At 47.6% G+C, this 14086-nt stretch overlaps 2 long non-coding RNA genes across 4 annotated transcripts; one reads left to right on the forward strand and one right to left on the reverse strand.

Annotated features, from left to right (window-relative positions):
• The first annotated feature begins 461 nt into the window (after nucleotides 1-461).
• Nucleotides 462-3049, forward strand: LOC124707282. Of its 3 annotated transcripts, none has more exons than XR_007004793.1 (3): nucleotides 462-1211; nucleotides 1929-2045; nucleotides 2844-3049. It is a non-coding gene; the product is annotated as an uncharacterized LOC124707282 (long non-coding RNA). The 3 variants fall into 3 exon arrangements; XR_007004792.1 differs by having other exon boundaries at nucleotides 1948-2045; XR_007004791.1 differs by having other exon boundaries at nucleotides 1964-2045.
• Nucleotides 3050-13243: 10194 nt separating this feature from the next.
• LOC124707285 lies at nucleotides 13244-14086 on the reverse strand. The gene is made up of 3 exons (XR_007004796.1): nucleotides 14055-14086; nucleotides 13895-13947; nucleotides 13244-13474 (listed from the first exon to the last, which is right to left on the reverse strand). It is a non-coding gene; the product is annotated as an uncharacterized LOC124707285 (long non-coding RNA).

Here is a 14086-nt window from a genome sequence, read left to right on the forward strand (position 1 = left end):
ATATACTTTGTAATTTTTGTAATCATGAGAAAAAACTTGTAGCTTTGTGAGGAAAACAACTTAATATTTATGGAGAGCTTAAGTTGCTTATGCAATCTATAGCTTTTAGATGCATTGAGTTACTGCCTTTAATATTTACCTTTCTATAGGTGCCATTTGTGCATTAATATGGCTAATTGATCTGGATATAGTCTATCTAGTTAGCTGATGGTTTGATCAATTCATGACCAATTGAGCATATATGTTGTGCATTTGTTTTGCTGGATGCTTTGAGTTAAATTGAGCTGTGTGTGCACTATGCGTGTGATGTTTGGTACTGGAAGATAAACTCCCGGTCTAGCCTCGTCATGTTTCTTTTGGGTTGGAGATGGCCAAGCTCAAAAGCTAGGCCACCATGATGCATCTTATTAATCTCCTTGCATTCATTTTTTCTGTTTCGAATTGTATCAATGCAGGCTAATATGATTCACATCCACTAAACTTGTCTCACATAATTGTCTGGAACGTTAATCTAGGAAGTTGGATTTATGTGCGAATATTTTCATCTTTTTTGTACTGCTAATGGTATGCCTAGTGCATTTGCTTTGCCATAGTGCTATGATTACTTGTTTTCACTCATGTTTAGAGCTAATGCTGTTACTTGCACTTCCAGCTAAATATAATATCTCCTATGTAGTTGTCACCAGTGAACTCTGTATAGAAGATGGTCTATTCTTTTTTCTTTTGACCTGGAGATTGATGGTCCATTCTCCTTATACTAGTGATGTGTTTGAATTCGGAAAGCTGGTCAGTTTGATCTTTTTCGACCACTAGAGCTACTGGACATTAAATGCTTGATGATATCCTTGTGATAGTACAGCAGATGGTTTTCACAATTCAGAGTAGGCATGATCAAAATATTTAAGTTTCGTGTCTAGAGAAAGTTGAGCCATTTTCTGAATGCATTACTTTCTAGGACAACATTATCTTGTATCATTGTGTATTTGATGCTTCATGGCTGCGTGTATAGCCTTGTCGTGTTTTTTTTGGGTCAGAGATGGTCAAGCTCAAAGCTAGGCCAGCAGGCTGCATCTTATTAATCTCATTGCCTTTACTTTCTTCTATTTTGAATTATATTTATGTAGGCTAATATGATCCATGTCCACTACAGCCGAAATTGCGGTTGGAGCTGTTGCTACTGGCGTCTTCTGGCAACCATGAGCTACTGCATGGTAATGCTTCCTTCTATAGTATGTGCATATGCATGGCGTGGCTTCAAATGTTTGTGGTTGATTGGCATTTGATTCAGCTATTTCAGCAGTATAGATGGTTGATCGTTGCATGCATAGTTCAGTGGTTGATGAATGAGGATGTTCCTGTCACAATTCTGATGTTTCAGTTACTACTAGGAAAAGACATTTTCATACATAGTTTGATATAATACTTGATTTCATTAGTTTTGAAGGGATAAAAGCAAGCATATTTCTAATTTGTACATAACATATACCAATTAAGGATGTCCCTGAATTCTCCATAAGAGCGATAAGACAGACCTTTTTTTTGCCGGCTCGCATGCACGTGCTAGCCATGGTGAACTCATCCCATCTGGACATATTTCATAGGTACTTGTAGTATGGGCTTGTAGTTAAGCTGATACGTCATGCTTGTGATTGTTATTTCCTTGCAACATTAAATCTTCCACTTGTTTTACTCGTGCCATGACAGAAAGGAAAAAACATTAATTGACCTTTTAGTTTTGCCCGATCAAACCAGAGTTCCAACTTAGTGCAAAACGTGAGTTTGCATTCGAGAATGCATCATCTTTTGTTCCTTTTACACTTTGCAGATAACTTGATCGTTTCTCTTACTCTAGTGCAGCCGTACCTGATGCTCATATTTTGCATGTAATCATAAACTGAACCCAACTTTGGTCCTGCATGTCCACATAGATTCAGACATATTTTTCAGGGTGCCCATGCTGCAGGTGTGCCTCAAGGCCTGGCCCGCTGAATACGATCGAGGATAGAATCGGCTGGCGGCGAGCATGGCCCTTGGGTCCCTTTCTGGTATGAACCATCTAATCTAGTTCCAGTTATAAATTTTTCGATGAGATTTATCGGGCACACAAGCATGATGCTGGATCGATTCCAGGCGTTGGAATTGGAACTAGATGCTCAGCTTCTTCGCAGCAAGTCTAAAAGAAGTTGATATGTGTGTCTGTCTTTGGTCTGGACTGCTTGATCTGCAGCTTTAGCTGGCAGAACTGCAGAAAGCTAAAGGACCTGCTCTGTTTTTGCAATAATCTGGCATACAGCTTCAATAACTACTTGAAACTCAGTTCTATACTTGCCCCTACTTTTATTTGACTGAGCCGAACTGAGCTGATGGTTTCTGTCTACAATGTTTTCATGTATGAGAATGCACGTACTAAAACTATGGCTTGGTTAGCATCATCTATCTAGTTTTGCATCGGTGAAGCTTTCCTCCATTTGTTGGGTCATGTTTACATAGAACATGAATCCATTTTTTGCTTGCCTGTGCAAAGTGTAGAGGAATCTTGGCTAGAAGTGCTGATCAGACTAGTGTTGATTGTTAGGAGTGGGCATCATGCTCAGCTACTCTGTTTTGATTATTGAGCTTAGAGGATATTTCATATATAGGACATCTTGATATTGGACTGTTGTGTGTCCATAAATTTCTGCAATCTGTGGGACATATTTATCAAACACTACATGCTTCAGGCATCCATGGATTTCTTTAGTTAATTTAGCAAGTCAAAACTTCCAATATTTGCTAAGACTCCTATTCTGGTCATTTAATATAGACACACATTGATATTATGTTAACAACTCTTGCCCTTTCAGGTTCTTGTCGGCTCCTGGAGACACGCAATAGTTGTCCAGCTTGGGGAAGAAGTGATGGGGGCTTCAGGTGCATGTTTTCGGGTACCCAGGTGGTGCCCAGTCCACCTCATACCAGTGTAACCCAAGTGTGGATGGCGGCATTAGAGAGAACCCAATACATTGACCTCCTATTGTGATGAGTGGCCATCTTGCATGCTCATTTGGTATTTTTTCATGTCTCTGGGATGGCATCCAGCAGCACAAGAACTGCTCGCAAGGACTCGGGAGTGATTGACTTCAGCACAAACTGACCAATACAACCATGATGAAGTTAGACGTGTAACTTCTAGGTCAGGACCCAATCAAGAGCGTTTCCTACTCACCTTTCTTAGTCCAGTTGCTGCAGGCGGTGGACAACAGAGATTATTCTTCTTAACGACAAAGGGGAAGCTGCAAAAAAAGCCGAGTACTATACCTGTTTTGGTTGGTACTACAAAATCGTGCTGGAAACTGCACAAAAGGAAAACTGTGTGGCGTTTGCGGTGGAGGCTGGTGTGGAGAGGGTGCCAACCAAGGGGCTCGGGAGTGATTGACTTCTATATACGTTTGTAGCTCTGGAATTAGAATGATGGTTGATCTGGGTTGCTAGTTTAGATGATATGTTGTTCACAAGTATAGTAGTATGAGTGGTGACGTGCATGTATAGCGAGATGTCTTTGTTTCGATTTGTCATGTCCAAATTCAGTTGGTTTCCCCGATGCTACTTGAGCACCCTTGATCCAATCTATCATCAGCTCTTGAATAATATTTTTGATGTATACTATAGTTTCCTGGATGTATCTTGAGCTTGACATTGTACATTGTTAATGCATGGTACCTTGTAAATGGATGGTTCTTAGTTCTCATGAGTTGATTTCTGGTCGTTCAATCAAAGGAGGGAAAGCGAACAGGCTGGTGAACAATTAAGTCAAAAGAAAAAAAATCTTAGTCTTGCTGGCGCTTACTACTTACTATTTGAGATATTCCTTCCATATCGGTTTGATGGGATCACTACAAAATTAGGAAAATACTGTTAAGTACGTACTGCCTTCTCTCTATTATACACTCAATATCAAGGATACAGATCGATCCACAGCAAGGAGGAAGCACAGATGAGTCCAGGGAGGGGAATAGAGAGGAAGGGGACACGTGAATAGCTGACTTTGGCTCATCTCCCTGCTGCCTCGGTCTCCTGTGTTGCTTGCACGAGGCTGAATTGGCCACATCTTGCATTGGGTCCATGACAAACACCAAGAAGGTAATGACTAATTTGGTCACATCATGGCATCTCCTAAAACTGCTCTCTCCCTAGAAATTTGTTATGATCTGCATGCATAAAAACCCGAGAAGTTATGACTAATGCACATCATGGCTGCAAAGTGGGCCTAGGCTTATTGTTGGCCTCCCCTAATAAAACGGTACAGATTACAAGAGATTTACAACCCGAGAGGTTATAGGGAGTAAGATCCTGGAGAATAGGTCAACACCAGAGAAAATGAGCCGCACCAACAATTACTCCAAGAGAATGAATGCATGCATGGCCGCTTGATTCTGCACTAGCTCGCTTAATTAACAGCTAATTTACCGGGGTGTTAACTCGCCAGGTCACCGATCCGCGTGACACCATAGACCATGGTTATCTCAGCCCTCCATCAAGTGATTGATCTGGAGGAGACGAAAGGAGAGAACCGAAATGTCATGTCCTTCCCGCCCCTGTTTTTTCCTTAATCAAAGCTCTAAGCTGCCTTCCCTTTCTATAAGTACAATTCCACTGTCAGCCACCGCGTGTGGATTGCGCGTGTGACTATGACTTAGACTTTGACTTTGTCGAGGAGAGGAGAGGGAGAGGAGAGCCGACGCTATGCTCGTCAAGACGTGGTCGCCGTCGACTAGATCTCCGGCCCATCTCCGGTGAGGCAAAGATTTGTTAATAGAATTTTCTTGCCATCCTAGTACTAGCAGTACTGACGTCTTTTTCTAAAAGGAGAGCGAAGGAGATAGCCGGCCAGGACTGGATCTCCGGCCAACTGATGATGGTGCCGTGGGCGGCAGCGCGACATCGAGCTGAGTCGTATTCCTTTTCTTTCTTCTGATCGAGCTCGACGCACACATCAGGTCCGTATTTTTCTATCCCCTTTCTTTTCTAGTTTTCTAGACTAGAGTCTCTCTCTCGTAGTGCTAGCTACTTGGCTAGATTGCTGGGCGGATGCAGGTAGCTCATCATGCAGACTTCTAAGAAATAAGAAAACCTTATAGATTGCTGGGCGGATGTAGGTAACATCAAAGGAGGTACTGATCTTTCACTGAACGACAATTTTCTTTTTTCTACGAGTGGTAGTCTCTTGGGCCTTATTTGCTACTGGAGGTTTTGTAGGATTAGTGGGGATAATCTCCACAGACGTGGGATCTCACGGGAGCACGAAAATTTGCGTCGCGGGACTTGTCCTGTTGCCTGCCAGGTTTCGCTAACAGTAAGGCGCTTGATTTGTAGTCGCGTCCAAAGTAAATGGGGCTGTTTGGATTGAGCCTGAACGTGCCCTGCCAATATTTGGCTGCCAATATTTTGGCGAGCGATTTCGCCACCGTGAGTTCGCCCAAGATTTGGCGCCAAAATGCACTGCAAGCGATAGGTTGGCTTGGGCTGGCCAAATTCTTGATTGCATTGTGAAAACAATAGGAAATTGAGATGCTTGCTACCATAGGACATAGCTAAAGTTATAAGTCAGTGTCAATTTTTTTGTTATACCGCACGAACTATGCTGACCGTATCAGTTTGAGCATGATACCCATTTTAATTAGGTCCGCGAGAATCATAAAGTCATCTTTTGTTGGCTGGACGTGGAATTGAACTTCTCATGTTATTGTTAAACACCGGGACACCATCTGCATTACATTCAATGTTAATTCGATCTCTACATAACACTGTGTTATGAATTTTTTTGACTAGTCATTCAAAGGTTTGGTACTTTGATATGAATATTCATCTCGCACAGATTCTCAAATCAAAGTATCATCCTGATACCTCACTTTGACGGGCAAAACCAAACACTCCAAAATCTGCTTTCTGGACAGCTATACTCAAGGTGAGGCATCTTTTGTTCTCTGCTCCCTTTTATCAACTCATTGATGGAGGCATTTCTATTTGGAGTACCCCTTGGTTTGTGGGCTGGGAAATCATTTATGACAATCTTATTATCCAAGAAAACATATATAATTACCCAGCTATTGTCAAAGATCTATGGATACCCAACCAAAAGACATGGAATGTCCCTCTTATCCAAAGCCTCTTCACTCCGCAAACTGCTAATCAAATTATCCAAACTCCTATCATTTTAGCAGGCGAAAAAGATACTCTTTGTTGGAAACTAACCCCATCAGGTGTGTGCTCGGCAAAAAGTGCTTATTATCATTGCATAACAAACTTGGTACTCCCAGCCAACCAAAGATCAAAGGAAGTGCCGCTTCAGATAAAATATCTAATTTCACAGGTTTGGAAATGCAAGTACATGGTGCCAAGAGTTCAGACTTTTGCATGGAGACTATTGAGAAGAGCATTTGCTACCGGAAAAAGGGCAGGTAAATTCTCCATTCATATCAGACAGGGAGGAATGCTCCATGTGCGAAACGATGGAGAACGAAATGCATCTTTTCTTCCTGTGCCCCTTTTCTAAAGCTGTCTGGTTTAGTCACCCGTGGTATATTCGGTCCGAAGTTCTTGCATCAAATAATCGATCTGTTTCAGACTTAATTCAGACCATTTTCACCTCTGGTCATCCTTTAGCTTCACTTGAATATATCATACATTTTTATGGTTCCTCTGGAAAGCGAGGAATGACCAACTTTTTTGCAGGAAAGATAATAAATCTTGGCAGGTGTTTGCTGCAACGCAGGGTATACTGAAGGTAGCCAAACTAGACGACAAGATTTAGAACAACCTACCCCAAGCTCTCGTTCAGCAGTCGGAAACACCCAAACTAGCTTCATCAGTCCAAGACCAAAGAAATGATATATACAGATCCAGTTACATCACAGTATCTACACATCAACCCTTCAGATGTTGCCTACTCCAGGGACAACCATCTCTGATCCATGGAGCATCCCAGGCACAAAGATCCTCATAGACGCTGCATGGACACAACATAACAATCAAGAAAGCCATCAGTCGCAGGTGGGGCTTTGAATATACATCCAGGTCGAAAGCGATCAGCGTTGTGCTCGACTCCTTATCTCAGCTATTTCACCCCCAGTTACTTCAGCACTACAGGCGGAAACTTTTGGTCTGCTACTTGCAGCAAATCTGGCGCACCACCTTCAGCTCCAACATGTCACCTTCTTCACAGATTGTGCGATCGGCAGCTACTACTCGTAACATCATTGAAGACCCAGGTCATTGGCAGATTAGACCACAACTTGTTGCTCTCTTCAGCAGCCCTTCCATCCATCGACAGATAATCTTTCACGTTCCTAGGGGTACAAACTACAAAGCTCACTTCCAAGCAAAACTAGCTACTAGGATGCAGGGCAAGCCTTTTATTATGAGATGCCTTTCTAGCACACATGACAATGCAGCCGGCACTTTCAGAGATGTAATCTCAGATTTCAGAGATATTGTTGAGATATTGTTGAGTTTAATGAAAAACCTTTCTGTTAAAAAAAAAGAAAAATCGGATAGCTTCCATTCCAATCACAACTTATTGCAGTTTTATAATATGGATGAAATTAAGACATGCATCGATCAGCCAGAGTTTATATGCTCAAAATCAACTTATACTAGATTAAATTACAGTACTTGTAGGTTCTAATCGACTAGTCGAAGATGCAGTTTTCCGGCCTGTTCATGGCCCATCCTTGGATCTCGTCTCTGAGCATGTCCTGAATCGACAATTCGCCCCGAACAATTCCGCAATAGAGCGTTCTAAGAAGGGGAGCATTGCAGAGCAAGAATTTGGCGAGTGTCCTCTGCGCCCTCCCGCCGTGGTAATGCGCAAAGTTGATCTCCCTCACTCGTTTCCTCAAGCACGGGATGATCACCGCCGGCGCGGCGAGGATCTCGTACTTGTTGCACCTCAGCTGGTGCGCGCGGACGAACTCCCGTCCTTGCAGTCGTGCCAGCTTTCACGCGCGTGCAACCCCTCTTTGCTGGGGTCCGTGTCCAGAGACAGCGAGAGCACCTCCAGGTTCGGGGCGTGCAGGAGGATCCTGCTCACGGCTGCGATGGCTGCCTCGCCGTCGCCGTCGCCGTGCGGGAGGAGCCCGGTTAGCTCGAGGTGGAGGAGGCGCCTGAAGGCAGGAAACGACCTTGCCAGAGCGTCGTGCTCCACGCCGCAACCCAGACGTGCAGACCGCAGGTGCAGATGCTTGGTGGAAGCGAGTAGCTGCAGAAACTTTCCCAATTTTGCGAGCTCCTTCTCCGTCGAGACCTCCTTGCCGCAGATATCGATCATGCACGACGTGGGTTTCCAGCGGCCGCCGCGACGAAGGGCCAGGAGAGGCGTGTCGGGCACCGCGCCGCGGTACTCCAGGGTGTGGAGCTTGTCGTTGACTTCAGCGACGACCAGGCTGTGGCAGCACCGGAGGGCGAGCTTGCGGAGTCGGCGGTTGTCATGGAGGTACAGCGCGGTCACCGTCCCGCAGGCCTCGAGCGTTAGGTCGGCCAGGCGCGGGCAGGCGTAGATGAGCCTCTGCACGTTCCGCTCGCAGTCGGTTACACGAACAAGGAGCAACGCCTCGAGGGACGGCAGGCTGATGGTGTCCGGCGGGGAGAGCTTGCAGGGGCCGAGGCTGAGCGACCGCAGCGCGGCGCTGGAGAAGAGCATCTTCGGGACGGTGTACTGCGGCCAGAATGAACTTTCGTCGTCGTCGGAGACCGACATGCGCCTCGGTCGGCTATTCACTTCCTCCTCCTCGTCGTCGGTGGATCGGATGCGCTTACGACTACCGGAGGCGCGGCAGAGGGAGTATGGACGGGAGCATACGGGCACGCGGCGGAGGCGAAGGTCGAGCTCGAGCCCTACAGGAGCAGGGGCGGCGTGCTTGAGGGCGTAGGACACCCAGTGGTCCACCGTGGAGGCGTCCTCGCGGCGGTAATGGTTCAGGGCGACGCGAAGCACGCGCAGCGGCGGCGCAGGTGCCGTAGGCACGAGGTGCCGCGCCAAGAGGGCGGCGGTCACGGTGGTGCCGAATGGCGGCTTCGGGTTTGGGTCGACAGGGCGGCCATAGCTCCAAGACCCATAGTCCTCATAGTCCGGGATGGGGCTCTCCGGCTGCTCCAGCGTGACGGCGTCGACGCCGGCGTAGACGTTGCGCCACCGGCTCGATAGCGCCGACGCGCGCCCCGCTTCCTTGGCCGGGAGGAAGGAGAGGATGCGCCCTAGCGTGGCGTCGCTGAGCTTGCTCAGCCGGTCCTCTCGCCGCCTCCGTCCGACCTGCATCGCGATAGCGTACGGCAACAAATCGATTAGCTACTCACGTCCACAGCACATTATATATTTGAATTTCGGAATTCTAGTCATCATACCGCCATACGTGTTCGTATTCGAATCGGACCGGGCATGACGGGACAGCGGCGGGCTGATTTATGGACAGCAAGTCCGTTTGAAAGCAGATTAGCTACTCCGTAAGTAAATTCAGTTCAGCTGATCTACTCCGACTCGGACTGGAACTCGATCAATCGCACGTCGAGCTCTACTCTAATACTACCGGAAGACGACGTACTGAATCCTTTATTACAACCGATTCGTGCAAGCAGATCCCAATAAGAGAATCGACACGATCGAAATCGCTTGATTCGTCGTAGCATGCCGACGATGGCCGCCGGCGGCGACCGGCTCTCTGACCTCAGCGACGACCTCCTGCGTCGCATCCTCCACTTCGTCCCCGCCCAGGAGGGTGCGTTCACCAGCGTGTTGTCCAGGAGATGGCGCCCGCTCTGGCGCTCCTGCGGCGCCGTCAACCTCGTGGCCCGCGCCCTCAAGGGCGACCACAACGACCGCTACTGCAAAGTAGCCCGCGGCCGCTTCTTCGCCAGGCGTGACGCCGTCGTCGCTGCCGCGCACAAGGCGCTCGACGCCGCCGCCGCCGCCGAAGCCGACGGCGACGGTCCCGTCAGGAAGCTCACCTTCCGCGTGGAGGCACACACCGAAGACAAGGTCCGCGACTTCCTGCACCGCGACGCGGGGTGGCGCAACAAGCACGACGTGTTCGCCGGGGTGCTCTCCCACCGTGCGGCGCGCCGCCTTGAGGAGCTCCGGATCGCCGCGGCGGACTCGGACGACGGGAAACCCATGCACTTCGAGACGTCCAAGTATGAGGCCTGCTCGAACATACATGGGCTCGGGATCTTCCCGCTCGCCGTAGGCTCCCTGCCGTCCAAGACCCTCCGCGTGCTCGAGATCACCAACTGCAGCAAGCTCGAGCAGACATCGCCGCCGGTGTTCTTCCCACGGCTGGAGTCTCTACGGCTGCGACACTGCAACATGCCTCTCAACAATCTCCAGGACATGATCGACGCCGCGCCGTTGCTAGCCATCATCCACCTTGATTCTGTCCTCCTAGAGTACGACGAGAAGCGCCATGGGAACGGGCGCGGAGACTCTCATCGTGACAATGCCCCGCCGCCGCTGAACCGCTCCCTCCGCTGCCGGACGGCCATCTCGCTGGTCATGGACAGGTGCTCCTTCAAGGAGGAGGGCACCCTGCAGATCTACGCGCCCATGCTGCGCCGCTTCCGGTACCGGGGAGTTCTCCGGCATATCTCGCTGAGCCCGCCGCCCCCGCATCTGGCACGGGCGGAACTGACTCTCACCGAGTACGGCTACGTACGACACAGAGACCCACGCGTCGCCCGCCAGAGCTTCTGGGGAACCGTCCGTGGCTTCAGCCACGCCAAGGAGATGAAGCTGAGGGTGCGCCACCTGGAGGAGATGGCCACCACCAACGAGAAGAGGCAGGCCAAGCTCCTCCCGGTGCTCCCCAGGCTCGAGCGCCTTCACCTCCAGGGAGTGTACATGGCCCCCGGCAACATGGCGGCAGCGGCGATCGAGAACCTGCTCCGCTGTTGCCCGGCGTTGCGCGATCTCCGGATCGACCTCAGCACGTCGCAGGAAGACGCCAAGAGGAAATTCCAGTACGGGCAAGACTTGTTAGAAAGGAAGCACCGCTCCGAGTTTGAAGAGTCCGTCCAATTCTTTGCCCAAGATGCCAAGGTTCTAGAAGAATTGTGCATCGACGCCGGAAACGAGAGGATACATGACCACATGAAACTCAAAGTTGAGAAATGGATAGCTAATTATTCATCATCCACCAAAAGAAGAAGGATCAACGACTCAGCTGGTGCAACAAAGCCGCGAGTATTGTCTCTTCCAAGATCGTACATTTGGGAAGAATTGGTGTAATTTGAGGCGTGACGGCGCGTGGGCGGGTGGAAGGCGAGGCGCGCGGCAGACTCCGCGCTTGGTCGGAGAGCGTCTCGTAGTCGTAGGCCTCGTGGTCGTGGACCTGAATCGATGGGCCGGTTGTGCACCGCGGTTCGGGGCCTTGGTCCACGTGCGGGCTCTGACCGGAACGTGCAGAGGTGCACCTGGGGTCCACGGGAAGCGAGCGACTCGGTACGGTAGACCCAATCGCTCGAGCGCCCGAGCCACCGTCCACGTTACCCGCGAAAAAAAAAAAAGAATTGGTTCTCGTCGTCGGTCCAAATTAAACGAATGGATGGATTCATTACTTTTTCCTCGCTTCGCAGTTCGCACGCTTGCTGTGCTGGGAATCCTTTATTTTCTTCTTTTCTCTCCCTTGCTTGCTTGCACTTTTTTTTTCTTCTTTTTTGATTGACGGGATGCGAGAACCTACTAACACAAGGAAAGCTCGATTCCTTGCTACTGCTCCATTTTTTCACTCGGTCTACCAATCGTACGCGCCACCAGAAAAAAAAAAAAAAAAAAAAGAGGAAAATACTAAACTCATCTACCTCACCAAAACCTGCATTGGCTGCAATCAAAAAAATAAAAAACTCGAAATTTTCGAATTGCCTTCTTGCATCACATTTCATATAAGTAAATACTACTCCCTCCGGTAACTTTAGAACTACATTCCAGTCAATTAAAAAAGATCGAAGAGGAGTACCTTTGTCCATAAAAGGATATCACAAGGTTGTGCAAAATTTAAACGCATCTAGACACCCGGCCTTTAATGTACAAATACATTCAAATTTGAACAAACCTCCATGACCTCTTTTTTTTTATCTCTCTACTATATAAAAGGGGAAGTGCTGCGCCTAGTCTCGCGCGTGTTTTGCTCGACGCCGGTTGCGGCGGCACAGTTGATAGTAGTACCGTCGGGGGAGAAATAAACAATGAAAGAAAGAAAGAAAGAAAAGACGGAGACTTTCAGCCCACCCGATCAATATATACGCGCGCGTCTCTTCGGTTCAAATCAAATCAAGCAAACCATACTCTTCAACTATCGATTTGCCTGTCCATTCGATCAACTGATTCACTGATGTATCCGTCCATGCATCACACAATGGGACCCTCCACCGTCTACGCTTTTCTCAACTACACGCGCCCTCCCTTCATCAATCTATAATATACTACTACCTGCTTACGTTACGTATGTGCTACAACACCTCCATCTAGCGAGCGGTCGCTTACTGGTTTACTTACACACACACGCGCGACCTACTCGCGTACTCATTTGATTAGTAATCAAACACCAAAGTGTCACTAAAGAATATTTAGTATTTACGAGACACCAAATTAAGTGTCAAATCTAGGGTTTTGAACTCTGGTGGGCCAGGGTTAATTCAAACACCACGTCTTTTTCTCTACCAAAATTTGCTAGTATAACAACTCAAACCCCCCCTCCATCTTCTCCAACATTCACCATCACGGCGTGGATCCTGGCAGCCCTCGAAAGTGATGCGGCGCAATAACAACGGACGGCGTCCCCCACAATAACATGATTCGCACGCGCCACCAGAAAAAAAAAAGAGGGGAAATACTGATTCGCCAATCAACATTAATCTCATGTTCATTTGGATCACTTCGCCTCCTTTGATGCCTGATTTTCTTTCCCAAAACTACTGATGATTCGCCAATCTAATTCTGCTACCTTGCTCCACACATACTTATTTACCTACCTCGTACGTGTCACGTACAACAACAAATAATACCTCACCGCTCCTACTTATTTTATGCTACTTAACCATCAACAAGGTTCAAGGTGAGAATGGGGGCAGATCCCGCACCTAAGGGCACCTAAGGTCAGAAAACAAACATATTTACAAACAAAAGAAACAGTCAATATGTATGTAATTCATGAACCAGATCATAGACAATTCGAGAGACAAAATTGAGCTAGATACCAGCTTACAAACTAAAGTAAAGTCCCAGCACAACACCTCACAATTCACACGGCACAACAGTACAATACTGAAATTATCATCACCGTGTATATTACAGAAAAAAACAAGGTACCTTTCGACGACCTTGCTGTGCCCGGGAAGCAAGGCAAACTCATCTTTGCCGGTCGTCTTGTAACGGGGCAGACAGAGGGTCTGCAACGAAAACAACTCAGTCCCCATCATCGAGTCGCTTCGCTGCTGGCCAAATCCTTCCCTAGTCAAAGGGCATCTAAATTAAATCAATACATGCCAACCCAGTACAAAGAACTGGGTATCAGACTAACTCTCAACAGCAGCAGCAAAACACAAATAGCACAGGATTTATAGCAGTAGCAAAACATCCGATCCCTCCCATCACAAGAATTATTGACGTGCACTATAGCGAATCGAATCGAAATTCACTTGTAGTGCATATGAAGATGCGGCTGCGCAAAACTTGCAAGTGAGATACAAATCCATCAGACAAAAACACGTTTTTCATCCAAAGCGGTGCCAACAATAAAGCGGTGACCATATTATCACTTTAGAGAGCCTGCAATTCCACCAAATAGCATTCATTGGGTGAAACAAAAGCTATTTGACAACTTAGCTAAATACCAGCACCAAAATAAAGTAAACTTCCAGCACAACTCACAATTAACACATGCACCACAGCGTAACATTGAAATTAACATCACCATCTGACATCTGTAATAAAAATTGCAGTTGCACACAGCAGTCAACATATTTCACAAACACAACAGGCTAGAAATCTCCATTATCATCAAGACATAGAGAGGAACCAGAAACTTTACCTAAACACAACATGGAGTCAAAGAACAAGCCA

This window comes from Lolium rigidum, chromosome 4 (genome assembly GCF_022539505.1).
Source record: "Lolium rigidum isolate FL_2022 chromosome 4, APGP_CSIRO_Lrig_0.1, whole genome shotgun sequence".
Classification (NCBI taxonomy): domain Eukaryota; kingdom Viridiplantae; phylum Streptophyta; class Magnoliopsida; order Poales; family Poaceae; genus Lolium; species Lolium rigidum.